At 44.0% G+C, this 27,306-nt stretch overlaps 1 long non-coding RNA gene across 2 annotated transcripts; it reads right to left on the reverse strand.

Moving 5' to 3' along the window:
* Nucleotides 1–1,191: 1,191 nt before the first annotated feature.
* Nucleotides 1,192–27,306, reverse strand: LOC135450768 (uncharacterized). Of its 2 annotated transcripts, XR_010441154.1 has the most exons (5): nt 27,178–27,306; nt 23,074–23,219; nt 12,652–12,745; nt 4,707–4,899; nt 1,192–1,602 (listed from the first exon to the last, which is right to left on the reverse strand). It is a non-coding gene; the product is annotated as an uncharacterized LOC135450768 (long non-coding RNA). The 2 variants fall into 2 exon arrangements; XR_010441153.1 differs by lacking the exon at nt 1,192–1,602 and having other exon boundaries at nt 3,062–4,899.

The following is a 27,306-nucleotide window of genomic DNA, read 5'->3' on the forward strand; positions in this document are numbered from 1 at the left end:
CAGCTCCTCATCAGATTTTGAGGAGTATGGCACACTTTCATTTCTCCCTGCACATTAGCCAAATTAAATCAAAATAAATATCAATGAAAATATTGCACAGGACATAAAAGCCCATCCATTTGTGCTCTATCCATATGCTGCTTTACGAGACGCTGGGTTTCGCTCCTGCTCCGCTCTCTGCTGCCAGCCCCGAGCGCGCAGCAAGGCGCGGAGTCCCCGATGTGCTTTAGGCATTCATCCCTCCAATACTGCACCCCGGGGCCTGCCTGCAGTTTTGTTCTCACCCTGTATCTTCGCCAGGCTTGTTTGTGCCCACGGGCAGCAGCAGTGGCCTGGCCAACGCCTGCCAGGCCGGCTCCAGTCCCGGCCACCGGCTCAGGCTGCGCCGCCGTCACTGCGGGACCAGCCGCAAGGTGCATTCCTGCCAGCAAAAAGTACAGCTGCTAAAAGGTGCTTTGTTCATTAATTATCTTAGGGTGGTTTGGACAAAGCAAATATTTCCATGTCCAGGAAGTTGTTTCTGAGGGATGCTGGTGCATTTGCACCCTGCGGGGTCCCTCGCTGTGCATCTGCACCGAGGCGCCGTGCAACCTGCAAAGCACGGAGTGCCCGCGGCAGAAATCATAAACCGCAACTCAGGGTTTGGAAATGCAATAAATTTGTGCCGGCTCAGGAGCAAGAGCAGCGATTTCTGCATTTAAAACCGGTGCAGTTTTTAGGGTAATGTGATTAGAGATTCAACATTTCCCCCTCTCATTATTATTTAGTTCCCTCATTTGAATGCTCAGGTTTGAGGGAAGGGGGATTGCTTGGAAATTACAGACGCAGCCAAATTTCTTCCTTCCCCTTTGACAGGGCAGCACTGATGGTTATTGTTCTTTTCTAGCTGCATTACGCTGTCCTTGATTTTTGTTTCAAGCAGTCTAATGGCATGATGTCAAATCCTGCTAATTGGTTTAGGATTAAAATGCAGGGCCACATCACTCTCTTGATTAACCAGCAGCAAAACTGCTTTTGTCTAACGATCGTTTCAGAGGAGAAAGAAAATAAAGCATATAAAGGAAGCGTCAGGCTTTTGTCAGTAAAAATACGTAGGAAAATGCTTTTTTTTTTTTAAGGAAAAAAATTGCCACTGTGAGGCCCACTAAGTTTTGACTTGTAGCAGTTCAAAAGCAGCCCTGTGGGGAAAGATCGCTTCCTGAGGAGCAGGGACTGTTCTTTTATCCAGCATCCAGCCACTCGCTGCGCCGCACTGGAGCATCCGTGGCTGGACCTGCTCGTATTTTACACACCAGCAACAAAAAAATACCAGGAACATCTCAGCCCCATTTCTGGCCTCTCTGACACCCAAATAATCCCAGTCCCAGCCGAGTTTGTACCGGGATAAATAATCCAGGAGTGAGCAAAGGCTGTGGTGGGCAGTGCAGCACCAGGAAGGTGGTGGGAGCTGCAGGCTCTAGCAGGGATCTGAGCAGGATATGGGATGCCTGGGGCCATGGGAACCGGCTCTGCAGCTGCAGCATCGCAATTTACTCACCCTAAGGACTCAGAAATTAGTTCTGCATCCTGGAACAGGGTTGTGCTTGCTGGGACAGAGCTCACCTGTTGGTTAATGAGCATAAAGAGGTAGTTTTTCATGGGGATTATTGGGAAAAGAAGAAGGAAATTCATGGTTCAAATTAAAATAGTGGAAGCAACACCAAACCACTACTTTGCTACCCCTCTGCTATTAAAAATAATACTCCAACAGACCCACAAGAACACCCCCAACAACCCTCAAAGATTCTCCCTACTGCACTGTTTAATCTCTTTGGCTCCTGTTTTCCCTGACCAGCTGAGGGATTTAATTTCCAGGGAATTAGACGTCCAATTCAGGGCATTGTTTTGGGAAATGTGCACACGATTTACCACACACAGTCCTGAAAGTCACCGTCAGACCCAGCACTCCCAGCACGCTCCAGTCCCATCCCTGCTCTGCCGGGAGGTGAAAGGGGCTTTATTGGGAAGGTTTTGATGCATTTGGCATGTCTTTGAACCTGGCTCCCCCAAAGGGAGAGAATGAACTCAGGCGGAGAAAGAAAAAAGGAAATAAAAGGGCCCTTCCCATCTGCCCGGTTGCATTCAATGGGGAGCTTTTTAAAAGGTATAATAGAGGTTTGTGTGTTCCTGCTGAGATTTGTTCTGGTCAACTTCTCCAGGGCGCTCAGACAGGGCGGTGTGGTGTGTCTGCCCTCCCCCAGCACCCTCAGAAAGAAATTACAGTCGGTTTCTTTTTTTTTTTTAAACTAATTTTTTTTGCTGCAAAAAGTGTATGCTCTGCACACACATTGCTCTTGCACAAAAGCAACTCGAGCCAGCCCTGCCAAAAACTAATGTGGGTGTTTCTCTGGGTTTTCAGCAGCAGTACAGTAAAGCCTGGTGTTCCCAAGCATGGCATTGAGGCATCCAACCCCCAAATATCCCTACAGGATCCAGCCCACGTTTTCCTAGAGAGTTTCTCTGGGACAGTGGGGACGGGGAGCACCTGAGGGCTCAGCCTAGTTTTCCAGCATCCTATTGTGGAGGTAAATTAACAGCACATTGGCCATCCTCCAGAAGTTATCCTGCTCTTTATTGTGCTCTGTGACTTGTTGGTGTGATTATTAAAAGCCAGGTCGGCTGCAAAGCTGATTTTTTTAATGCACTCCTGGCCCCAGAGCAGACGGGATGACATTTAACAACACCAAGCACTCAAGAAGGGGCCCTGTGTCAGCACCCAACAGGTACAGAAACGCCTGAGAAGTTCTTGGCTGTCGTGAGCAGCTTTCTGCTTTGCAAACTATGATAGAAAGAGTGGAAATACGCTTTGTGTGCTTTTCCCTGACTCTGGGACTCCAAAGCAGGAAGATGAGAACATCCTGCACACATGTTAATTAGTCATTCCTTAAAACCAAATGTCACAGCGCTCATATTTAATTCCAAGAACAGACTGATGAATATGTACGTATAGTTATATTTCATTTACATACTCTGGGATTTGTTAAGAGACGCCTAATAAAACCATCTAAAATGAATTAGATGTTCTCTTAACAACATTTATTTTGAATTCATGTCTATCAGAGAAACATTCCCAATACAGTAATAGGGAATTTTCATAGATATAAAATACATATATTGCATTTCATAAATGAAGATAGGGAGTTAAAGCAGCCACCTTCTAAATGGGATTTGATTCTTGGAGTAGCAAACACACGAAACGGGGCTTGAGGGTCGGGGAAGGCAGTGATTTGGTTTGTAGGAGCCCAAAGAGGATGAAGCTCAGCACCCAGACTGCTGTAAGAAAGTGTCCACATGAAGAAAATATTGAAGGAAATTAATTCATTCCTCAAAGCCAGCAAGAAAAGAAAATCTCCTTAAGACATTTGCATCCTCTTATTTTCAATTTCCCAGTTCTATATCTAATACTTTTTGAAATTTATTTTTTTCTTTACTCAGAGCCCCTACCCTTGAAGTGGGGTCCATCCAGGTAGCTGCTCTCAAAAAAGCCATTCCAGCCTAAGAGACTCTTGTGGGACTTTTTTTCCCTTTTCAAACCAAACCAGTTTATAGGAAAACCCCTGTGGTTTTGGTTTTGTGTTTTGTTCTTCCCCCTCTAAGTGCCCTGCACCCTGTGAGCTCCCAGGGAGCACAAAAGCGTGTCCTGGCGGGCACATCACCGGCTGGGCAGGTCGTGCCGCGGGAATTCAGCTCACACTCCCGCGGATGTGTGAGTCTGGAACAAATCTGGCTCACCCGCCTGCCTTGGCCGGCCTCCGTAGGGCTAAGAGGGGTGGAAGGCAGTAAAATCTCCTTTCAGTCTATAAAAATCTGCAGAGATATTTGGAATGTGCAGAGGGAGCAGATCTCCTGGGTAAAGCGGAGCAATGATTAAAATAGTCACTTTTCTGACCGAAATCGCAATTTAAATACTGCAGCTTTTGTTTGCAGAATGGCTTTGGTTTATATTCTAGTGACAGTCACACAACTCCAGGGGTTGTTTTTGGAGTTAGTGGCAAAAACATGTGGTTTGAATTTAAAGTCTTAAAGTTAGAGGATCAACGTTTCTCCAGCAAAGATATTGCCAGTGTCTCTATGAGTCATAATTTTAAATCATCAAGAACCTGAACACTCCTCATTAAATGATTAAAGGGAACAGTAATGAAAAAGCTGAAAGAAAGGATAAATATACAGCTATAGAAACAGGAACATCTATTTTCAAAGCAGAAAAAAATACTACCATCCTGACAAAGGACAATAAACTTATCAAACTAACTCACTTCTTTTTTTTTTTCTTTCAGTCGAGAATGTAATCTTAATAAAGAAACAAATTTCAGATGGCAGGGTAAGATTACAGCTCTTCTAGACTAGGACTAGAGTTTTCCCATAAACAGGTTATTACTGTAGGTTCTGGTCATAATTAACTCTGTATTTATGGCCCACTTTCTGAGAATAAAATGATCCCTGAGACCAAGTGCTTGATGGTTAAGTTTCCTGTTGGGGCATCAAGCTTGTTTCTCTCTACAAGCTCCATGTTAATGTTTTCCCCAATAATCATGGCCTCAACTCAGCCCTCCCCCACCTGAGCTCATTCCCTTCTCCCCTCCCAAAACAGAGAGTGGGATATGCAGACCAGCATCTGTATGCAAGACACAGGAGCAAAGGTAACCTCACTCTGTGTCAAAACATACCTCAGCTGAGCTCCTTTTTCCTTCCTCAGAAAGATCAGGGGCTGTCCAATTCTCCAAAACCATTCTGACCAGTTTCAGTAAGGCATGGAATGGCAATGATTGTTGTTGCCAGAGCTGGTGCTTGTTGGAAACCTTGGCACATTGTGTTTACAGGAATTGCATTGGGTGGGTTGCAGTTTTACTCCTTCAGTGCCTGTTTTGAAGAAAATATGTGAAAAAAACAAATAAACAAAATAGAAAAAAAAATAGGTAAGTGTATTGACTGAGGCATTATGTAGCATAAATAAATATAAATACATGAGGCTCACTGCCTGACTGTATCGATACATTGGCAAGAATTCAAGGGTTATATTTGAAATGCAGAAAATAATCCAGTGAGTCATCTTCCCCACGCTTTGGCTTGCCATCCTCTTCCATTTTCGCTTTGACCCGGGAGGGCACAGCACACAGCCTGAAAATAGGCAGTGGGATGATGTGGCGTGGCTGCGCTGCTCCGCTCCGCGCGGCGAGCGCCCAATCCCATCCGCAGGCAAGCGGGAGGGATGCTCGGGAAAAGTCTGAAAAATGCTGCTGTCACAGGCATTCTCATGCTTTTCTCTGGTCTGCATTCCACCAGCCAAGAGAAAAGAGCATATAAGAAGAATCCCCCCAAAATAAGTGATAATAATAATAATAGTGATGATGACGAGGATGATAATAATAAAATAATGACACATAGAAACACAACGCCCAAAGTCACTGCATTTTTAGTCCACAGGTCCATGGCTTTAAAACTGAATCACAAACAAAATCAGAACAGGAAACTGAAGCCACACAGTTTAAATACAAAAATGAAATTTTGGATTGTAACATTTGCAAATGTAAAAATAGGATTCAGCCTTAGGCTTCATTACAGATGACTCTACCGTGACAGCTTGGCAAACTGAATCAGTGACTTACCTCCCCAAAACAGCTCTTTTCTAGCAGATTTCCAGGGCCAGGCAAGTGGTTTTGGTCTGGCTGAAAGAGTCAATGCAAATGGCCAAGGCAGGCTCTTGAGAGCAGAGAGAGGGCCCCAACAGTTGGTCACAAAACTCTTCCCTGATGATATTCCAGGGCCGTGCTCTCCCACTTGGATTAGATGCTGCTTTTAGAAGGGACAGGACTTTTCCACAGCATCCCCCTGATCACTGAGTGGTGTGGCAGGTGCTGCACCACTCCCCAAATCTGGCCCTGGGCACTTAACTCCTCTGCAGTGACCTTGTGCAATCCAGCTGGAGATGCCCTCCCCTCCCTCATGTCCCTAAACATGGAATGCAATCCCCAGGAGAGAGCCTGTGCTCATGCCTAATCTGCTGCTTTCCTGGAGAAGGAATCTGACAGTCCTGATCCACCCTGTTTTGCTCCTCCACTGATGAGCACCAAATCCTGACTCACATGAGCAGGAGCTGTTGATCAGGTTAAAGGAACTTTGAACGTACATATATAAAAAAATAATAACAAATATATACATGTACACACATATAATATACAGACACAGATGCACAAGATTGTAAGCAAAAGTTACCTAAATCTCTGTGATTCTAATCACAATAATACACAGTAGTAATAATACATTGATATTTCATTTCTAAGGACCCAAGGCATAATTTAGAGAAAGGATTCTTCAGAGTACAGCACCTGGCCTATAAACAGGTAATTTCCTTTCATTCCACCATTCTCCTGTCCTTACCCAAGCCTTGCTACTTCATATAAGCTGTAGAACCCTTCACAAACTACCAACATACTGTGTTCCTATTTAAGATATTGGCTACACTCAGTTTTTATGCAGCTTTTGATCCCCAATCCTAAAGCATCCATATGAAGGGCCTTAAAAACAGGTGGGTATGTTTGCAAGAGCAAGTTTTCTCCCCCATCCTGCCATCTCTCATCTTGCCATCTTTCATCTTGCTTCATGGATTTTTCCATTAAAAGAATCGAGCATTTAAAAAAAATGATTGAAGTCTTAAGACCTATGTATTGAGATACTTCTTTTTTTTTTCTTTTGCACATTGGAAGGAGTTATCTCAGAGATGCATCAAAATGTGGCTGTCTCTTATTTTATCTTCTCAGTCCAACAGCCTGGCAGAGTCACACATGGGACACAGTGACCGAGGGCTTGTTAAGGACGTAGGAGAACGTTCCCTTTTCTCTCTGCATCCATCCACACACAAATCATATGTACAACATGGGTGCCTGCTAAGCAACGGATTCAGCACATTCTCTAAAGAGATTGTTTTCTTAATAATTCCTCCAAGTGTGGGAAAACAACCAAGTGCTCAGTCCAGAGGGATCCCCAGGGCCAGTGTGGTTTTGTTCTGTCCTGTCCTTGGAATATTTGTGCTTTGCAAGTCCCTGGAAAGAGGGATGCTCGTGCAGCAGCATAAACCCCTTTGGTGTGCTACCACGTGCCTTCCCTTGGACAATTTGTATTACAGAGGAGCTACAAAGAGGCAATATGTTTGGAATGGCTGATAGAGGAATTGCTCATATAGGCAAAACATAACATTTTTAATCCCATCCTCATTTAATTTTTTAAGCAAAATAAATGATCCCTGTATCTTGGCATATGCATCACGTTGAAATGGAGCCATTACTCTGGGCAGCTTTTTCACAATGTCTTGCATAATGTGGTATGAAAATCATGTACAGCTCCTGTGTTTGTATCTCAGAAGGAAAATAAAAGGCAGTTAAATTACAATGCAAGAATTAAGCTATGAATGGATGTTGCACTCAAGAAGTCTAATGCTTAAGAGGGGGAAATGACAAGATTTTTTTTTTCTCTTCTAGATATTTTATCCTTGCAACAAGCTCAACCATCAAATGTTTCGGGAGAGGTCAAAACTAGTCTATCTGTCTTTTTTATGTGAGTTTGTGAAAGGAATCTCTCCGCGTGGAGTTGTACAGGAATTGACACGATAAACCTAAATGGCTCCTTTACAACTGTTAGGGTTTTCTGTAAACACATGCTGTCCTGCCAGCCAACCAGCTTCAAACCCGGGTGCTGAGCACAGCAGATGGTCTATCCTGCCGATACACACACTACTAATTCATATTTCAATACACAGCTTTGCTGCCTAAGCGAAGCCACTGCCTCTTGAAAAGTTTTAAAACTCCCCATAACTGGTAATCTTGGGGAGGTTAATTGTGAAGACAGGGAAAGGCTGCAAAGAGGAGGCCACTGGCTCTCAAGGGAATGGACATTTTGGAGGTGCTTGTTACAGAGTTGCAGGCATGATTTCTGCCATGCAATGCCTCCTGCCAAAGGGAAACCATGGCATGACTGTGCTGCATTAATAGATGAATAAATAAACCCAGAGAAATCAGCCCTGCAGAACAGAAAAAGTAAGTGGCAATGAAAAATAGTGCTACTGGCAGCATAGTGGTCACAACACCCTGCTACTGGCATGGCCATGTCAGAGGAGGATTTTTAGGGGAAGGCAGGTTTTTGGGAGGGATGCAGGATAATGCACCAATTTAAACAGCTGCCTTGACCCTTACTGCACCAGCTCTGCTACTGCTGCTGTGTGCAGGAACATATTTTGGCAACAACACTTGATGTAAAAACCCTTGACTAAATCAGTTTCCTTTCTCATCTTCTGCAACAACCAGCTCTCACCTCACATGTTTGGGTACAATGGTGCAGTACAAGATCATTGTCTTTCCACTGGGCTGCCAGAGCAGGATGTAAAGGGGAAATTGTTATTTCACCTTGAAAACGAAAGGAACAGGGGATAATGCAGGTTCTTTGGGTTTTATGACTTTATGATGCAGGGTAACAGGTTTATGAAGCTGAAGGTACCGTGGACATGGTAGTGTGCAGAATCTTGGGCACATCAGCTCAAGGCTTGTCACTGTGTCCTGTCACCAGGGCATTCTAGTGTCACCAACCAGTGACTCTGAGGGTGAACTGGGAGCATCCACTGGTGACCCATGGACCACTGCTGCTCCTGGGGGAGGAGGACACAGGAGACACATCCTAAACACTAAACACAAGTGCCTGAAGACAGATGTTCCATACATGTGGCCTGGAGCCCCCACACTGTTGTATTGACTTCTCTCCATCGCTGACAACTATTTACACCAGAAAGAAAAAAATAAGGCTAAACCCCCAAAGGAGCAATGATCCTCAGCATTAATAACCCCTCTCCTTGCAAGGGAATTGCTGCTTGAATTCCCTTTGCTGAGGTTTTATCAAATGCTGTGCCTCCTCCACTGAGCTGTGATCAGCTGGGCGACTTCATCAAGTTCAACACTAAGTAGGAGCAGAACCTCCTTCTAGAATTCATTTAATCTTTCTCCCAAAGGAGAAATGCAAATTAATATTAATTTTCTCTTTTTATTTCAATTTACCTACTTCTCTTCCAGAGACAAAACTATAGAGGTGTTCCCAAATCCACAGTTTTTTTCTATGGCTGTAACAAAGAATGAGCAGTTCTGATAAATTGGTTAGACGGGAAAACAGAACAAAAGTGTCCCTAAGCAGGGGAGAACAGCCATTGTTTTCATACACTACTTTGGCTTTCCTTGGTTAAAGAGTTTCAGACATATAATTGGGTTTATTCTTAAAATGAAACCCCCAAAACCAACTCAATTTTGAAATATCGTGTATTGTTAAAGAATAGAAAATTAAAATCAGGAATTGCTGCAGAAGTCACTCACACTGTAAATAAGCATAAATCAGCAGAGAGACATAAATCAGCAGAGAGACAGAGTCTTACAACTTAATGACTAATTAAAAAATACTAGTATGCAATTAAGGAGTGTCCTTTGATAAACATGCTGTACTACATGAGTTAGCTTTATGCAGACACACAGCATTGCAATAATTTATTATTTTTATATCCTAGGCATAAATGCATGGCATGTGTGTGTGGGTATTATATTGATGCAAGGTAATGCGCAGGGCTCTGTGTGTTGCTGTTTGAAATGAAAAATCTACTTACTGTAAATCAGATAACCCCCTTCCATTTAGATTTAAACCTTATCCTTAGCACACCTATGGCCAAGCTGCAGGCAAAAGGCACAGGAAGCAGATCCAGAGGGAAAAGTGGAAGCTAATGAGAAACAGCCACGTGTCTGTGCCTTTTTGTGAGGTACTGCAGGGCTCCTGTCCATGGGATGGGAGTCATTGCAAAGGGCAGTGGCACTGTTTCTGATGGATATGGGGGTCTTGCTTTTCCAACTTTTTTTGGTCACCTGAACCACCTTCTAAATCCTCTAAATGAGACTTACTCCCATCACACACATCCAACTGCAAACCAAATTCTGCCACTTGCAGCTCCAGAAGTCTTTCCCCACATTTATCTCCCCATTCTCTCTGTGCCTTGACTGAAGGCAGTCATTGACAGACACAGCACTACTCACATTTTGGGTTCCTGAGACCAGGATACTCAACCCCATGAATGGCATGAACCATGGTGCTGAAGAAGTCATAGAACAGATCAGGTGGATGATAATAAGATGGTTTGAGCAGACAAAAGATGAGCAGCAAAGCAACACAAGCTCAACATGCCATCCCTCAGAATTTATCTCATTTCTCCTGCAGCCAGGCTGTTTAGATCAGGAATACATTTTCTAAAATTTTCCTCCTTTCTTACTTTCTGGAAGATCCTCCCATAAATTCTTGGCTCTTGAAAGCCATGGGGGGGTCTCGGGGTGCTGCTCGGGTGGACAAGTGGCTGCGCTCCCGCCTGGAGGCAGAAACCACAGCAGCAAAAAAACAGATTTCACGAGAAGAGCAGGGGAGGGAGGGGATGAACAAAAAAAAAAGGGAATGTGTTAGTTAACTTCGTGTGGTTGTTCGAGCCACTTCCTGACACCCGAGCGAGTCATCTGAATTTAACACATTTCTCTTTTGCATTTTGCAGCTCACCTTTAAGAGAGCACAAGGCGGAGGAGGTGGGAATATATGGACTTCAGCCCTTCCCATCCGTTTCCCCCTGTTACTTTCAAAGATTTTCTATTTAGAAAGGAAGGCTTTTTTTTTTCCTGCTGTTCATACATTACACATACTTCCCAGCCAAAATATCTTGCTTGTATATTTTTTTAATTTAACCTACATTACTCAAAATTGCTCTAAGAATAATTAAGGAGAATGACTTTCCCCATGTCTTTGATTTACCTGAGATTTTATTTCTGAAGAGTGTTTTAAGAAAAACCATTAAAAAATGGAGAGATTAACAATTACAGAAAAAAACAATCCCACATCCTCCTTCTTGTTTGAATCTAATGAAAATGTTTAAACTGCATGGATATTTATCCTTATGAAAAACATATGAACAAAACAAAACCCCCAGTATTCTGGTGAGATTCTGTAAACAGGACAAAACGTTAACTGCGGAAATATATCATTTAAGACCTTTATTTCCTTCTAGCTCTTTCCAGGCACCAAACGAGCTTTGCATGCAGATTTCGTTTCAGCTGGGTGGAATCATTCTCATAACTATTCTCCAAAGCCCAAGCTCTGAGGTCAGCCCTGCTCTTTCTGCAATGGGATAAATATTAACAAGTGTGACTAACCCATTCCTTGCGCCCTTCTTAAATTTTCCAGAGTGTGTCAGCAAGCATGAAAGCCAGAGATCAAAAAAGGCAAGGGTTTTATTGTTGGAACCGGATGGGAGCAGGGATGCAATATAGGCGAAGTCCCAGCACCTCGGAGAAGTTGGTTTATAACAACACCAATAAAAAATGAAGGAATTACTGGGCTACAAGAAAATGACCTTGTTCTCCTGCTCAAAAATGAGTCAGTTTTCACTTGACCCCTGCAATAACGTTTTACAAGAGCTGGACCAGCACCCCAGGAGCAAACCTGGCCTTTCCCTGTGGGTCCCAAAGGACCCAGGAGGGGACAGAGGTGGTGGAGAAGGTGTAATATAGCTCAGTGCCTCCTGGGCAGAGGTGATGGGGCTGTGGTGGCCTCAAGGGCTCAAGCTCGCTCCTGTTTTTCTCTGCACAGCTTCTGCTTATGAAGTTTCATGGATAATCTTCCTACCTCTCGTGCAATGCATCCTGCTGTGACCCAATCTGCCCCCCAAGATGGAGTTTGTGAGACTAAGACACATCTGGTTATATCACCCAGATATTTCTAGGGGGAAACTCTTAGTTTAACAAATCTGGGGTTCAATAAAGTACCTCAAGATGCTTATTACAAGTGCAGTTTGATCCGTGCAGCAGCAGCAATGCAAAGCCCAGTTTGGAGAGGAATCGGGACACAGGAGCCAAGCAGTTTTGTACATAATCAGTTAAGTGACAAGAAAGATGAGGATTGCACTTCTGGTGAGCAGGGCATTGGGAAGAGAGGGAAAGAAACCAGGGAGGGTTGGGAATTTAAAGGCATATATCACACAGCTTCCCAAAACAGGACAAATCCTGTGGACATGAGGAGATCACGGGGCCTCTCTACACACTGCTCATACCAAAAATTTGTCAAAACCAGATTACAGCCTTGAGAATATCCCTGCTCAAAGTCAGACCTAGTCCTAACAAAGCCAAGGAAAATTAAAAGCCAACTGAAAAAAACCCAAACCACCAGAAATGATGAGCAGAGGTATTAAATCCTGAAGGAGGTTTTATTCGTGTGATCAACCAAAACCTGGGCCCATATGATTCAGAGCTGTTCCCTCATAATGCACAGGGCTCTTGCTTTCCAGAACGTGTTTAATTCTCCTACGCATTCCCTCAAACGAAAGGTATGCCCCACATTTCAGCACCTCTGTTCATCTACTCCACTGACCCCACAAGAAATCATCTCACTCACTTTGTTTCCACACCTGGCTTTCCTCTCCTCCAGGATGTCAAACTGCAGAGCCGAACACACCCAAGAATATACACTTTTCTCCCTCCATCTCCTGAAACACTTTAGCTTGAAAACCAGCAATTTTTGAGGTTACTGGGTTTGCAGATTATAAGAAGAAAAAGAAGGTACCTGAATTGGGGTCCTGACTTAGATAGTTCCTGTTCCACAGTCTTGTTCCACCCTGGTGCAGTGATAGCCAGAGCTTCCAAAGGCATGAAGGGAGCTTGAAAAGAAAGGAGGAAAAGGCAACATTTAGTGACCCCTTATCTCATAGCCTGTGATATATGCCATGGCTTGACAGAACATGTGAAAACCTCCTGCAGACACTGTACAGGAGAGGTGGACCTGTCCAGAGGTGACAATAATGAAAGCAAGCCTCATACCCAAACCCCAGTTTGAAAGAAAGCCTTTATGTTTTTCCAGCATAGGAAATATTTGGGTTCTTTTTTACTCAGTGGCTCCTGATGTCCTAAAATTTCCTGTGTGTAAATGCCAGACACCCAGCTGAGTCCAAGGAGAGTCATGAAGGAGCCACCTGCAAATCAGTGCCCACTGCTCTGCCGAGGTCACCCTCTCCATGGCATGGCAGTGACATTCCCTGCAGCAACACCAATGGAGCCATGTGGGAGAGGCCGTGAAGGAAAAGTCCCAGGAAACTTTGTAACTTGCATAACTTCTAAACTTCGCCCAATTAAACTGTGGTTCCATTAAACTTTCCTTTAGCTGGCAAAGGACTGGCTGAGTTATTATGGGGAACAGCCCCAGGCAATTAAAGCAAGAGCAACATTACAAATCTACGATTTGGTAGACAAAAATCCCTTGCAAAAGACACAGCCTTATAGAGTTATAGCTTACCCAAATGGGGAAAACCAAATTAAATGAAAAAACATATTGTATATTATCTTAATTTATATATGAGATTTTAGACAGTTCCAGATTTCTGGATTAAATACAATACCATGTGGCTCCATTAAGCCTCACTGGCCTTTTAGAATATTATTGAAAGAAATAATATATAACAGTTTGAAAGGTTTTTGGATGCTTGGTGGCATCATTATGCAATTTATTAATATGTGGGCAGAGTGACTAATGCCTCTGAGGATGTATTTTTAGTTTCAAAAATAAAATATATAAAAAAGAAAAGTGTGCTGGGGGGGCCAAGAAGGAAAAGCAGCTACAACTGGGTTTGTGCTGGAGGCATGTGATGGCATCCCTCATTCTGTCTGTCCCTCCACACACCCAGTGCCCAGAATAGCACTTCTCCTTTCACTTATGCCATTCCCAAAGGGGCCCAGAGGCTCCAGCTATTGCAATTTGGTAGAATTTGGATATTTAGCTATTTTTCTGGCATCTTTCCTCCATTTTTAAGGCTGAAAGGGACAATTCAGATCATCTAGTTTAACGCTCAATATAAATCCCCAAGAAAATAATTTCACACATTCACTCGCTAATTGAGCCTACTACTATATGTTTCACCAGTCATCTGGGCTGGCCTCCAGTTCTGATTTCAAGATGCAAAAGGATGACAAATCCCCTGCCCCCTTCAACAGTCTGCCCCCTCTCCCTTCCCAATCTCTCAATTTTGCCTGTCTTAAATTTCCAGCCATTGCATCTCATTATGTTTTTCCCCCATTAGACTATAAAGCCCTTTTGTACATGGTATTTTTAACTCCAGAAGCATTTTCTGCCCAGACTCAGGGCACTGCCTGATCTGCTTTTTTTTGCTAAGTTCACTAAAATGGAGCACCTTAAGCCTCTCTCCACAAGATTTCTTTTTCCAACCCTCAAATCATCCCTGTAAAACTGAACCATAGGCTGAGAGTTTACAGCCTTCATCATGAAGCTGAGTCCCTGAATCTCAGGTTAATAAACTCTATTTTTTAATAAGGCTTCTGTGAAATGACCAGAAATAGTCCCGCAGGATGTGTTATTTGGAGGTAACTATTTCCACATGGGCTGGAGGTATAGCTCTGGGAGCAAAGCCTGGGGAGAGCAGTAGGAGAACTCTTTACCCTTTTCTGTAGCCGTTTTTAGCACTCTTCCAAATTGCATTTCAAAACTCAGGATTTTTCTGGAAAGGCCCATCCTGGTGGACGTTTCCTAGACCACTAGGAAGAAGCTGATGATTTTACCTCCCCATGCACACACAGAAACCAGCTCCTGAGAAAACTGCTTCTCCCAGCACAAAGCCTTCCCTGTGCTCAACAGCACTGGGAGCCCCATCTCCACCACAGGCAGAGGCCTTGGCACATGTCACTTCCCAAACCATTCCTTCCCCAGGCCCAAAGAGATATCTAGAAAATCTCTGAGAATCACCAGAGTCCCTCCTTCCCCAAAATTAATAGTATAAATTAATTAATAAAGAATAAACCCTGGGGTTTTTCTTTGCCATTTTTTCCCAGCATTGGTGTCCATGCTTTGGAGCTGCTTCTTCCCATCATTAATTGGTTTATTTGCTGCTTGTTAAATGACAGTGGAGTTTCACAGGAAGCTTGGCTCTAGATCATTGGAGAAAACTTCCCAATATTGCCAAAAATACAGTGAAATGACAAGACATGGTGAGTTCTAGACAGTCTCCTCAGGCGCCGGAGCTACAGCTCACTGTTCCACAGAATCTGGATGACATAATACTCCACTTTTTCATCCATCCTGTTTGACTTGGATGTGACATTACACACCAAATGAGGAGTTTGAAAGAAGTGCCAGCTCAGTTCCATTTGGCCTGGCCTTTATATATCCCACAGGGACAAACTTGCTGTTCTGAACTGAGACCAAAAATTTTGGAGTCAATCATAAGTGATAAAATATCTGAGCGAGGTCAGTGCCACTTTTAAACTTGTTTTCCTCGCTTGATTTGTTTGACTCTCTGTTGCCCAGCTTTACTCCCAGCGCTAGTGATTAAAATCCTTCCAGACAGGCCATTCACTTCACTTCAGGCCATTTTCTACTTCCCAAAGTTGCCTTTCACACATATTGTGAAATCTTCCTGTGACTTAAGAGCTCCCCTAACCTACTTTAACTATTTGGTTTCAAACAAACCTTTTGTGCCCCTCTCTGATGAAAGACCACCAGTTTAAATGCAAATGTGAGTAGGCATTATAACTACAGCAAGCCAACTAATAAACCCTCCAAACCAGTTAATATGACCCTCCTTCCCAGCTGTGAATTGTCCACAAAGAACATATGGAACATCTGGATTAGAAGAACATGCCATTGATTAGTGACTCGGCATCCAAGTACTGGTGTTACACCCAAAAAGTAATGCAGGTTTGTGCAAGCAGTCTGCAAAATCTATTAGATTTACAGGAGATTTTGGATTCTGGTGTAAAATTAAAAATTTCCACATGGCAAGCAGAATTGCTCAAGTATTCTCAGAAATATCTGTGCTAGGGAAACTTAAAAGCCTGATTTTATTGTGCAAGCAGACAGGAATGGGTCAAAAATGCAAATAGGTTTGCATGCAAAGCAAATAAAAATAATCTTTGAAAATAAAGAACATTAGTGAATGTTTCCTAATGGTCACCATTCACCCTGGTCATTTTTTGCACTCCACTTGCCAAAGGCATAAGGTTTTAATTTATAGTCAATGTAATGTTTGTAGTTTCATCTCCTTGAACGATTCTTTGGGGAATGGTTGCAATAGCTACATTCTGGGTTTAAATGGCATTTATTTTTTTTTTTTAAACTAGAACAGAATCTTACCAAGGAGTGAAACTGGAAAGGATAAAATTAGATTCCTGAACCTTCATCTCTTTTTAGAAACAGACATGAAAAAAACTGCATCCAGTTTTGTTAAATATTTTTTCCACATCTGGTGTTCAGTCAAAACCATAAGAAAAGTGCTGGAAATCTCACAAGAAGGCTCGTACTCTTGTGATTTCCAGTCCAATTTTTGCAGCCACAGGAGATCTGTATAGTTCAGATAAGAATCTGAAGCAGAAGCCAAACCCAAACTGTGAACCTCCTGAGGCTCACCCCACCCACAACAGCTTATGTCTTTACCCATCATTTGCAGCAGATGTTCTCCCAAATTCTCTAGTGAGATAAATTCCATTAAAAGTTTCAGGAGAAAGATTATAAGATACATACAATACCAAATAAAAGTGTCCAGAGGAGCTCATCATGGCCCATTAAACTATTGTTAAAGACCTTCATCCAGCAACATCTATTGATTAGAGCAGTTTGCTTCTCCTTAGGACTCATTTTTCCATGCTGAGCTTTGGGGGCTTTTTGATCTAAAGGCCACTGACGTCAATGAGAGCATTTCCATTGTCTTCAGCGGGCTCCAGATCAAGCCCTTGACAAGCTGGTTCCCCCATAGGTCAGTCTGGAGAGTGGGTTTCTGCCAGCAGATTGTCCCTCGAACATTTCACTGTAGATTTACAATCTTTATAAAATTTTTAAATGAAGTTCTATAGTTAGATTCATATGGTAAATCATAAATTACAGCAGACTCTGCAAGCTTGGGTTTGAGGGTTGGGATTTTTTTTTTTTTTCATTTTGCTCTTGGGAAACATATAGCTTTTTTTCCATAGGAACTTTTCTCCAAATGCTAATTTTACCTGTTTTCTTTCTGTCTTTCTTTCTTTTTTTCCTCTCAACATGTGCATTTTCACTGCCAAACTCCTCTGAGGAAGGTTGTGCCTGTGGCAGTGTTGGTGATGTGGGCAGGCAGGGACTCACCATCCTCTGTCTTGCTGTTTGTTGGAAGGGCAGGAGGTGTTTTTGGGCTCTGCCTAGTACCAGACTAGTGAAAAAGGAAAGCAAGCCAAGAGTTTCAGAGTACTTTTCCCTCTTAAGGTGTATTTAAAGTTGGAGGAACATCTTCTGTCCAACTCCTCCATCAAACCTTTGAGGCATAAATCCCTGGAGCAAGGGATGATCCTGTGCAGAGCCTTGCACACATGAACAGTGGTGCCAGCTGGGTCCCCAAGGATCTCAACACTTCCTGCAGTCACCTGGCCATGTGAGAGCAGGACACAAGGGACAGTCCTCGGACATTCAAGTCCTAATTCAGATTCCCCCTCTCCAGAGCCGAAATTTAAGAATTCAAGCAGCATTACCAGGCCCATCTGCAAAGTGAGAGCAATAATCCCACAATACCTTCACAGAAACACTGCGAGGCCACGAACTCTCTCTACACAGACTAGTACTGTTCAGTAGTAAATGAAATCTGTTTTCACTTCCAAGGCTATGGCATAAATTACTATAGGCAGAAATCCAGCCTAGCAGGCAATGAACTGGATGGGGCCCACTCAGTTCCTTCCATCTTTAGCTTTGATTTTCATTGTTCTGTTTCATTAATAGAATTTCCTTTTTTTTTTTCTTTTTTCCCTCCCCCCCGCTGTAATTTTTCTAAGCTGTTAATTTGCCAGCAGAAAGAACAGCCTCAAAATTGTATACCAGCTCCTCCAAAGCACCCACAAGAATCTGAACAGTTTTTAGCAGACTCAGCGTTTTCCTCTTTACTTCACAGCCCTGGTATATATAGAAAAAGAGGCTGAAGAAAGTCTGTTGTTGTGTTTTCACTGGGGGACCATAATCTGGCCACTTGTTTTCTGCTTAAAATACATTGCATTCTGCGGAGATTGTCCTTAAAATCAGGGTTATCCTCCCAAGTCAGTGGGGCTGTTACAATTGACACCAAAGGTTTTGAAGGACATAAATATCACCCCAAACCAGGCGTCAGCTGAAAATGCCTTAATTCATTCTATTGTCTCATTTATTCTTTTTCTTTTTAAGGAGGGAAATTCTGCTCAGATCATCTCTGCAGGAAGGAGAATGGGGGACATTCTCAGGAAAACTGAGAACGAAAAGGAACAACAAAATTGTCCAGAGATTTTTCCAACTCTCTCCTTTGCTTTCCCATGTTCCCAGCCCCTAAATCCTACCAGGGACCAGCTCCACTGCTGGCCCCTTCTCTGATCAGTGGTGTCAAAGGCTGTGGATGAACAGGCATTTCATCACCTCTAGCTGCCCCTTCTGATTCATGATGTCTCTGAAAGGAATTAACAGCAATAAATTTGATTCAAATCCTATTTTTTTCCCAATAGCAGAGTTTGTGAGTGCATACAAGTGCTCCCCCTGGAAAGAGGACTGGAAAGCTAAAAATAAATAAGATGAATGAGGGATTACAGGATAAAATGATGGCCACTTGCAGCCAAACAGGATTCGCTGCTGGAGACTGATAAGTCTCTTCTGATGTTGAGAGCAGTAGAGAATCTGCTCCATAATTTTTGTTCAACCAAGCTCTCCTGGAAGTTCAGCCTGACCATCTACTATTTGCCTGGGGCACTGGCAGGGAGGATTTTTGATGTCAACCTCTCAGGAGGAGCATGTCCTGATTGATGAGCTCAGTCAGAGTGCTGGGGTCTGTAGGGTTGGACGACCCAAGTTTTAGGGACTGAGGTGAGAAAAGTGGTGTGGAAACCATCACCTAATGCAACCTTGCCAAACTTACCTCCTCCCAAACATGATTAAATCCTCGTCAAGGAGGTTTCTGCAGGCAATTAGGAAAGGGCACATAGCAGGACATTACCCGCCCATATCGGAACTTGGGATTTCCACTGTAGTTTGGCTTTGCCTATCACAAAGCCTTTGCTTTACCTCCACTTTTGAGATACAAACTCTCAGGCACAGAAAGGTTAAGAATGAGCCCAAGTCTCAGAGCCAGAAATAAAACTCATTAGTTCTTCATCCGCAGGGAGCCCTTTGCTTCCGTCTCATCCGAACTGCCGTACAAGCACCACTGTCAAAGGCATCTCAAAGGAGCAGATCAATTTTATAGTGGTTTTACTCTTTGAAAGCATGAACAGGCTCTCCATTAGGAGCTATAATTTATCTGTCTGTGACCACTGACTGCAGGTCTATGAAATGCATCTAAATGGATTGCACGGAGCCAGAAAACTCAACCCAAGTATGTATAGCACACATATAACAAAGCTCTGCAAGGCTGAAAGTGCAGAATATCAGCAAGTGCTCTGGTTTCTGGATTGATTTGGGAGGTAGGTAGGCTTAGCTGAGGGCTGTGGTTTCTAAATTGGACATGGTTACCTAAAACTATTGGAAATTTGAATTGCATGTCAGATGTCTGGAATAAATGGACTCAGGAGACATAAGAAAAAACATGTGGCTCAGTATTTTTCTCTTTTTTTAAATGTCTTTTGGAAACTGTTTAAATCTCATCTGGGGCTTGTATAGTTTCTTTGTTTAGTAATTCAGAATTGAAATTCTTTATAAAGCTTTGCTAATCAAAAGGTAAAAACTTGATTGTTGCACACAGAGCCCTTCATCCTGAAAGATGCCTGTACTCTTTCCAAAAACATACTCCCCTTTCCAGAAAAGTAAATGATCCTTTGCAAACTAGGCAGTGCAGTTATTTTATTTACCTCAAGTAGACCGAATTTAAATTCCAAGCTGGGCCCTCATGGTCTGACCCTGTTTCTAACTCTGCCAAGAGCTGTTGCAGCTGGGCTGTTCCCCCCAGCTTCCTGGTGCAAGGCAGACTTTGAGCTGCACATCTTTAGCAAGACCATCCAATAAATGACAGAGATTTCAAGCCATAAATCTCCTGTGGACTGCAGTCCCCTCTGGGGTGAACTGTATCACCTGGTCCATGTCAAAGGCTGTATTGTCCCCCCATGACTGAAATGGACACAAGAAAATATCTTTCTGTAGGCAGAGGGGAATAACCTGAACCAAGGAGGCAGAGCTTGGGATGAAATGTTTCTCATCAAGGTGTTGCTTTGGTTCATAAAAAAGAAAAGGGAATTTTTCAGCCTTACCACATCTTGGAGATAGCACATGGCTTCCTGTGCTCACTTTGGGCTCTCCAATCTCTCTTTTTCTCAACCTTCATTGTTTGCTTGGTCAACCAACCATCCAACTACTCTTCTGCTTATTTTCCCACATTCTGTACCTGGTGGATCTTCCCACTTTTGATGTTCTCTAGGAAATTCCCAGAACAATGCAGATGTTTTTTAAAGCTTTTCTACTTCTCATTTCTTATAGCATGCCCAAGCTGGGCAAGAGGTCTTATCTTTCTCTTTTCATCTGGCAAAGATGCAAATGCTCAGGCCTAGAAAATGCTGGGAATGACATAAGGGCATAAAAATATCAATTTTGGTTCTAGGATACCTCTTCCTCTCCAGGATTTTGAATACAATGAAAAATGGCAGACAATCTGTGTAGGAGTCCAGGCAAAACTTGCAGCTCCTCTCAGCAGAAACCTACAGTAGTTATTTCATCTGAAGTCATGTTTTCTAGAAGCCCTAAACTATACCAGCTAAAGCAGAGTTAATAGCAGCATATAAATGTCATTGGAAAGAATTACTGCTGTTTTATTTGCTGCTTTTGCGGACATTCAGGAATCTCCATCCAGGCTCTGTTCTGGATATATGGATATTCTGGGCTGTGCAGTCTTGGCAGGGTTAAACTGCTAGGGATAAGAAAGGACATAAGCTCTTGGAAGGATTTGACACCCCTCTCTTTCCCACTCCCAGCATTCAGGTGTGCCAAGTTATGGTTTCTTTTAGATCTGCATAATTAAATGAGTGATGAGGATTTTCTCACCAATATAAAACTAAATTATTTGTTGCTTAAAATAGAGCTGTATCCTCTCCAGGTTGTCAGCTGGTGTCAATCAGCCTGTTCTGGGACACTTCTTGGGAACAACACCACGAAAATCAGGACAGCGTGGTGCAATCCCAGCACCAGGATTGGGAAGGGAGCACTAGAGTGACCAGAAGAGAAGCAAATATTGAAATACTCTTTTTTTTTGGAGGTGTTCTACTGCTCAGGCAGGAATTCTCACTCCGGGGGGCAGCTTGTGGAGCTGTGGAGGACACGGAGAATTGCTGAGGGGGAAGCCCACGCAGTTTTTCTCCTGGTTTAACAGACAGCCCGGGTTCATAGTTGCCAAATTTTGCGAGCAGGCAGTAGATTTACGAGCCCCGGGAGCGCACCCGGCTCCGGCTGCGGGGCTGGGGGAGCGCGGCGGGGCAGGAGCCGCTGCCCTCGCTGAGCTGCAGGGATGAAACCCAGTATAAACTGGGGGAAAACAACTGTAAAAAGCGGGAAAAGCAAAGAGAACAAAAGGGAAGGGGGAAATTTCGGTCTCATCCCCTTAATCCGCACTTTTAAGGCGATGAGATTACGCAGGTCCCTGAGCATCGCGGGGCTTGCAGTGGCAACACCTGGGTTGGGAAAGGAGGAGAGTTGGGAAAAGAAAACTCTGGGGAGGGGGAATAAAGAGGCGGACGAAAAGGATCCGGCGAGAAATCCTGTAAGGTTACGAAAAAGAGTAACTTGTCCACAGGGTGTCACTCTTGACCCACATTTGGGCCAGCACTCGGCCTGGTCTGTGGCCCCAGGAAATTGGGGATTTTTAGCTCCCCAAGAAGTCTCCAAAAAGGCAAAAGTCTCAAAAAAGGGCAGACTGGCACCTCAGTGTGTGCTGGCCTGGACAGTCACCTGCCCGGCTGCTCCTGACCCTGCCTGCCCTCCTTGTCCCTGTTGGACCTTGCCTTGCCGTGTCCACAGAGCACAGTTTGAACTGTGCCTTCCTTAGCCCAGGCTCACAGCCCACCATGGAAAAGGGGATGAAGAGTGGAAGAAACCACTCTTCCCCACAGCCAACTCTTTCTCACCATTCTTGCACAAACTCCTGCCATTCCCCTTCAATGTTTCAGGAGTGTTTCATCTTCACATGAAATTCCCCCATCATCCCATACTGTTAGTCTGCTCCTTCCCTGCAGGAAATCTCCTGTGTCTCAGGCACTTCCTTATGGAAGATGCTGCATTACAGCTTTATGGTGAGCCCCAAACCAGGATAAATCAAGTGCTGATAATCCCTTGCTTTTGGTAGCTGTAACTCAGCAGAAATTAAAGGAGTTCTCAGGTTAAGGAGAAGCCCTATGAGTTCCCACCTTGTTTTCTGCATTGAGCTGTAGACTTCTGCAGCCATGAGAACAAAGCTGGGGGTTGCCTGAAAGCAGGGAGAGCCCTGAACTTTGGTGGGATGTGGTGCAGAGGCCAGGCAAGGCAAGACTGCCTGCCTGCATTGCCTGTGCCAGCTGAAGGGTCAGTTGATGGTTTAGCCTTCCCAGGACAGGCACAGGAAACTGCAGTCACCCACCAGGCATGGAGGGGCCGCAGGCTGACATGGATGCTGGGGTCAGCAGCACAGCAGCCAAAGTACAGGCTGCAACTTTTATAAAGCATCAGCAGAGCATGAATTATGGTGTGTCCTCCTGGCAAGGTTCCTGGAGCAGAGGACACACCAGCAAGAGTGCTATCTCCTCTTCCAGGGCTGGTTGGGACAGGATTTGTGTGTAGTGTGTACAGCACATAATTCATCAGGCTATCACTTACAGAGCATGAGCTCAGCACTGCAGCACTCTCTGACATTTTGAAATATTCTGCTAGGGGCCCAGCAGTTTACTGGGAGCATTGCACAAGATACATCCCAAAAGGGATGCTGTCCTCCTCCTGCACAACTCATCCCTCTGTAGGGAGGTGTGCCCCTGAAAAGTCCACATCCATTAATCCTACCTGTCTGTGCTCCCTTGTTCGTGCAGTGACTTCACTCTTCTGCCCCAGGACGATATTTGTAAGTGTGCTCAGTAACATTTGAAGCACTTCTCCATTTTCTTTCAGGCCATCCTGAATGTGTCTACACTGAGCCTTTATGGAAACACCTGCAATATGTAAACGCAAATGTATAAATCTCTGTAATGTGAAAAAAGCAGCTTCATGAAGCTGTACAAGAGTGCAGCCATATGACTGCAAAACTTCATTTATAAGTATCTAAATATAGATCGTAGCAAGCAGCAAACCCAGCCTTCAATTTTAAAAGCGAGGGCATAGGGGAGAGCGCAGAGTCAGCACTTCTTAAATAAGAAGTTCTTCTTGTACTAATTCATTTACAGCGGCATCTTCCTTTGACACAGCAAATTTGCATCACCGAATCCTGATCACAGAGACATAAAGATTTTTATGGGAGTCGGAAATAGCCTCCATGCAGGCGCTGCTGTGGAAGCACTGCACCACCACCGACCTCTGCGCCCAGACAAGGGCACGCTGCAGCTCCTGCACCAAGTGCCGCGCAGGCTTTGCTCCTCCGGGTGCTTTGATCACATCCCATTTCCATCCCCTGGTCCCAGTTTGCTCAAGTTATTTCCCAGCACCAGGGGCTGTGATTGCTCATGATGCCATTTGGAACATTAAGCCAGAATGTGCAGGCTGAGCGGAGAATGCTGGACACATCCTCTGTTCCACCTGCCCACACCTGCAGCTCAACTGTTTAGGATGATGGGGATATCATAGTCTGGATGATATTCCTTCATCAGGAACTGTAGTGACAGGACAAGGGGGAATGGCTTCAAACAGAAAGAGGGAAGGTTTAGGTGAGATGTTAAGAAGAAATTATTCTCATGAGGTGATGCCCTGGCAAAGGTAGCCCAGAGAAATGGATGTGTGGAGATGACACATCCCTGGAAATACACAAGGCCAGGCTGGTTCAGGCTTGGAACAACCTGTTCTCATGGAAAGTTTTCCCCCTAGAAGATCTGTAAGGCACCTTCCAACCCAAACCATGTGAGGATCCTATGATTTATACCCCACACATCACTGTGTGGTTGTCTATTGCCATTATCTGGGCTGCCATTAGGCATGAAACTTTCTCAAATCATTCTTCTAGCCTTGCCGTTTCCATAGAAATACATTTTAAATTTAGAAAAAGTCAACTGTCCTTTGAAAATCACTGAAAACTCTGCAGAGAGACAGTGGCAAGTGTCCTACCCAACTTCCCCTGGTCAAACAGTGGGGCAGTTTTGCAGGATTCAATGATTCTCCATGTTTGCACAAGGAATAATCTCACAAACCCACCTGCCATGGTTTGAGCAGAGAGCAGAATGAGGAACAATGGCTTTGAGAGCCAAAACTCTAATAACCTGAAATTAGCCTTGTTCTGGGTTTACAGGAACCACTTCCTAAACCTTGAGGACTGTGTCCAACTCACAGCCAAGACTGGATCCAGCTGCAGGGAACAGGAAATGTTTGGGGAAATTACTCCCTCCCCCTGGACACCTACCCCACTGCAGGAGTGGTTGTGAGAAAAGCTTGAGACAGAGCCAACAGGGAAGCACTTTTCCAACCTGAATCCTCACCTGGGAAAGCACTGCTGTTTAGGAATGGGATTTAGGTCTTACAGCATCAACAGGACCTAAGCAGATGCTTGAATGAATCCCTACATCTAAAACACCACAGAGACTGCTCTGCAAATTCCTAAACATTTTCCACTGGAATAATCAGAAGATCACACATTTTCTAAATATTGCATAAGTTGGCTAGTTGCTTGAATTTAAAATTTTGGGGCAAGGATCTGTGTCATTATCAACAAAATCTGAAATTATTATAGAACATTTTTCACACTCTCTTTCTTACTCACTGATTTCCTATTTAATAAACATAAAGAACATTAACTGGTATTTGTTTTCAGCCAAATGTTGAAGCACTGAGATTTTCTTACAGAAGAAAAACCAAGTCACAACTGTTTATGTTGGATGGGACACACAATGGAACACTGTGATGTTCTCAGATCAGGATATCCAGCTGAAGCTGCTGGACTTTGGCACATTGGTGTGATCCCAGAACGCAATGCTGCATTTTGATTACTCCCATCAGATTTTTCCATAGTAAATTTGAGATTTTCATTTGGAAACTTCCTTTTTATTCAATTAAAAAACCCCAAAGACCCAGAAATCTGCTCTACACATCTACACTAGGCTGAAGAGCCAGACCAAAGAACACCCACCACAACCATTCTGGATTTTATCTATTAAAAATACATCTGTATTAATAGCAGTTTTCTGGGCTCATGCCTGTGCCCCCTAGTCCAGCTTTATGTGTTTTGGAGCACTTTCTGCCATGGTGTTTGGCCAAAATCCCAGCAGGACAACCACAACTGCCCCACTCACACAGTCATGGGGCAGACAAGAAGCAAAGGTGCCCTCAGATGGGAAGAGATGACAGAGGTCTGCCAAGAACTGGCAATGCCACAAAGGCAGGAGACAAAGCAGCTCTTCCTCCCAGCCAAAAAGAGTGAGCAGAGGCTGTTACACCCCCTGAACTCTAGCAATGGAGGAGGCTGCAGCTACTTCATGCTCCAAAGCCCAGCTTCTTTCAGCCACCCAGCACACAGAGGCAACACATTCATTATAAATACATATATATCTCCAAGAATGACCTGGTAACCGTAAAAAAGTACCTACATTATGATACTTTACTACTGCTTTTGTTGGACGCACTCTGCAGTTACAAAGTGGTTGCTAAGGAAAACCAATCTCTTGGTTTTGCCACGAGCAATTTAACTCAGGTTACCAACACGATGGTTACACAGGGCCAAGGCTAACACTGGCACCCAAACATATTATCCATCTCTCAGTTGTGGCTCCCCAATAATGAATGCTCTGCCTCATATTACATATCCACAAGCTCAGGGAACAAATGGCACCAGAAACCCAACTGTGCTACAGGAAGGAAAACCCCAGGAGCAGATAGCTCGTGTGGGTTGTGGTTCCTTTCATGTGATTCCTGGTTTTGATGAAAAGGCAGAGCTGGCTCTCTTGCTCTGTGGGGAAGGTTTGTGGATGAGTACCTTTGCCACCCATAGGTTTTGTGTAGACCTTGCTTTTCTTACCCCCCCGATTTGGTTTTCTTGTGGCTGCTCAACACCTGATTGCAGCACTGCAACAGTCTTGGGTACCATAAAATCTGGAGCAAGAATCCCCTGACAACTTCGGAATTGCTTGTTAGGCTGCAGGATTTAATCCATGGTACACAGGGGGATCTCCTTGTCAAGGGACTGTGTTCAGTGCTCTCTGCCATTTGACTCACCCATCTCTGATACACAGAAAACACAAAATGTGGTTATTTACAACACTAGAGATGATGGGGCAAATTCATGGGTCACTTGCTCCTCCTCTGAGGCACAAAAACACAGGAAAAAGCTCCTTAGTGTTCTCATCTGTCCCACTACTGCATATTAGAAACACTGTCGGGAAACCATTTTTAACACTGTGCTGCTTTCTCAGAGTAGGAGAAAGACAATTACTGGGAATTTGGAACATTTAGACCACATCTAAAACAAGGTAAGAAATAACAGCAGGAGAATTTGCCATTTCCATTCTTTCCCAGCACGTTTGGCCGAGGGATTCCCACCTGCTCCCACTGGGGAAATCACCATGACTTTCCAGTGATGAGGCCAGCACAAAGAGGTGACTATAGGAGTACAGGAGTTCCAGTGCCAGTGGTGGTCACCAGGGAAGTGGTTTGGACTGGTGAGAAACAGAAATAAATCTGGTCCCTGTCAGCCCAGAACACAAAGAAATGGTTTTTCCAGGTTTTTCTTCCATCCTGCTCTGGGACACAGGAATAGGAGCAATATTTGTATTTTATTGCCTATTCTGGGTTACAAAAGCACAAACTAAGGACTTCAAAATTGCAGGCTGCTTCTTAAAATTGCAGCCTGCATGGTGCCAGTGTTAGGAATGGTTGTCCATTGTCCTTGCCTGGAAAAGTGCCCACACTCCCTTGCCTCTTCCTGCTTTCCCCACGCTGGGGGGTGCTAACACTTGTCGGTATAGGGACACTTACCCAAAAAATTCAGCAAAGCTGGATCCCAATGGGAAACAATGGGCAAATGCTGGTGGTGGGTCGTCTGCACTGTCTTACCCTAGAAGGAACAACAGAAATCTCTAGCCCTGCAGGTGAACCTTAGCCAGC

Source organism: Zonotrichia leucophrys, chromosome 8 (assembly GCF_028769735.1).
Source record: "Zonotrichia leucophrys gambelii isolate GWCS_2022_RI chromosome 8, RI_Zleu_2.0, whole genome shotgun sequence".
NCBI lineage: Eukaryota > Metazoa > Chordata > Aves > Passeriformes > Passerellidae > Zonotrichia > Zonotrichia leucophrys.